At 43.8% G+C, this 2708-nt stretch overlaps 1 pseudogene; it reads left to right on the top strand.

The window, feature by feature from the left end:
• Positions 1 to 709: 709 nt before the first annotated feature.
• LOC110325971 lies at positions 710 to 2105 on the top strand (annotated as a pseudogene).
• The last annotated feature ends 603 nt before the right edge of the window (positions 2106 to 2708 follow it).

Below are 2708 nucleotides of genomic sequence, written 5' to 3'. Positions count from 1 at the left end.
AGGGTTTCAAGCCTTAGCTCAACCAGAAACCAGGCTGCCCTTCATGGTCATTATTATAGAAAAATAAGATTTTTCAGTTTTTAACATATTAATTTACTGTGTACACTAGAGGGTACATGCATACCATCTTATCTGTGTGGGGTCAGAGGACAACTTGTGGGCGTTAGTTCTCTCATTCTACCATGTGGTTCTTCAGGATTGAATTTATTTTCTCAGGCTTAATGAAAAATGCCATTATCCACTGAGCCATCTAGTAGAAAGGTAGTTTTATATATCAAGAGGTACATTTTGCTCCTAACAAGACATAGCTATTTCTGTTCCTCATGTCAATCTTTTTCCACTTACTCCTTAAATGTTCCCCTCTCCGTATTTAGTCTGCTTTGACTGTGTATCTATTAGTAAGTTGCCCACACTCTAGTGGATATGCCCGTGCTTATATGGGCAGCATTAAGTAGACTTAGTGCATTATTAATAGAGGTGGTCATGTTATGGGCAAGTTGATGTATAGAAGGAGATTAGGGGTAGAATTGGTAATTGGGGAGTGGATAGGATCACATTTCATTATACACAATTATACAAAGAATTTTATTAAAAGTAAAAATGGCTTTGTTAGGACCTACATTTTCTTCACTCTATGACTTTCATGTTCAATGTTAATATTATGAATGTTAAAAACAAAACAGAAGAGTCCTGAGGTGAGGTAGAACTCTTAAGCAGGTAGAACATTATGACTGACATGCACAATCTTGTAGAAAGATTGGAGAGGGCAGTGGGCTGCCTGGAGGCAGTGTCATGTACCTCTGACATGCACTGTGGCTAGGGAGACAGTCCTTCAAAAGGAGCAGTTCTATATGTGCAAGTATTTGACTCACTGCTTGCCAAGCCTATGGCAGAATACATGAAGGTGAGTAAGGAGGTTGGAGGAGACATGCAGAAATGTGTGGAGAAGGTCCACATAAACCTGAAGTTGGAGGGAGATTTCCTGGTTACAGCTTCTCAGTGCCAGCAGCCAGCCAGTAATAAACTTTCTGATTTGAATAACTATCTCAGAGCTGATCCAAGAACTTACACCTTCTGGGAGAAGAGCTGAGGCAGGAAAATTTTCAATCATCTATCTGCTGTCAGTGAAATCACCCAGGCTCTGGGCTGGGTGGCTCTGGCCTGTTGTGAAAAAGATGAATGGTGTGGCCATGTTTTAAACAAGCCAAGTCCTCATGGGATACAGAGATCTGAATAAGAAGCCTGTGGACTGTGTCAGAACTTTCTTGAATATATTGATGGAACTGCAGGCTTACATTAAGTAGTTCCATACCAATGGCCCGCCCTAGGGCAATATGGCACCAATGGCCAAAAAACCGAGTGGGTGGCCATATGGACCTTCTGTGGGATCAGGCCCACCTCCTCTCCTCCTCTCCCCTAGTCCCTACCTGTTCTCGTTCTGAGGACTCCACTTCGTGCTCTGCACTGTTTGCACAGATTAATTAAGGAGAGAACATCACACACACCCCGAAACATCTATCTGATGAAATGACAAGAATCCTCCCCTGAAGGCTTAGAATGGTCCAATTTGGAGTAGTCCCAAACTGTTCTCTGCACCTAAATCCCAAACTAGCTCCTCCCCTAAGCCAGCCACAAAGAAAAAGCCAGCTCTTCTGGAACTGGAAGGCAAGAAATGGAGAGTGGAAAAGCAGGAGAACATTTCCAACCTGATGATTGATGACTCTGAGCTGAAGCAGGTGGTTTATATATAAAAGTGTGTCAACATGACATTGCAAATCAAGGGCAAAATTAACTCCACTACAGTAGATAACTGTAGGAAGCTTGGCCTGGTGTTTGATGATGTGGTGGGCATTGTGGCAATAATCAATAGTAGGGATGTCAAAGTTCAGGTGATGGGAAACGAGCCAACCATTTCCATTAACAAATCAGATGGCTGCCATGCTTACCTGAACAAGAACTCCCTGGACTATGAGAGAGTCAGTGCCAAATCTGAGATGAGCATTCTCATTCCTACAGAAGGTAGTGAGTTCCCAGGCACTGAGCAGTTCAAGACCCTATGGAACAGGCAAAAGTTGGTCACCAGAGAGACAGAAATCATTGGATGAGTGAATATGTGGGTTCTGTGTCTTCTCCCTTCCCACCAAGGAATACATCTGTATAGTGACTGTTCTTTTCTAGGTTTCTTCTAACTTTCTGCTCTTAAACTCTCTGCGTCCCTACTCTGAGCAGCTGAGCATTTGCCTTCAGTTAATAGACCTCAGGCTGAGGCGGGTAGCACAGCAGATCAGTGGCTCTTCCCCGGAAGGTGCGGCGGCTGTGCATCATCAGTGCAGCTGCACAGCAGTCTGAGATTATGGAGCTGCAGACTCAGACTCAGGCTGGGAAGCTTCAGGTTTGGGGGTCATTTCACCAACCAACAGTCCTTGGGGTTCAAAACATCCTGGGAACAAACATCAGACCGCATACTAACCTTCTAACAGTGAGCATTAGGGTACCAGGAGTCTGTGGTTTCATTAGGTTCTGACCAAACAAGCTTTTCAATGTTGACAAGTCAGGCCAGGGTTGCACTGGACTAAAAGCTAAAGATTGCCACCCAACATTCCAAGCAGAATTGTTTCCTAAGGGCATCTTTGATTCTGCATTCCATCTTTAATCAGCATCAACCACACATAGCAGTACAATAGCAGTATACTTTTTTGAGACGGGGA

Source organism: Mus pahari, chromosome 8 (assembly GCF_900095145.1).
Source record: "Mus pahari chromosome 8, PAHARI_EIJ_v1.1, whole genome shotgun sequence".
NCBI lineage: Eukaryota > Metazoa > Chordata > Mammalia > Rodentia > Muridae > Mus > Mus pahari.
This window is presented reverse-complemented; position numbering and strand designations above follow the sequence as displayed.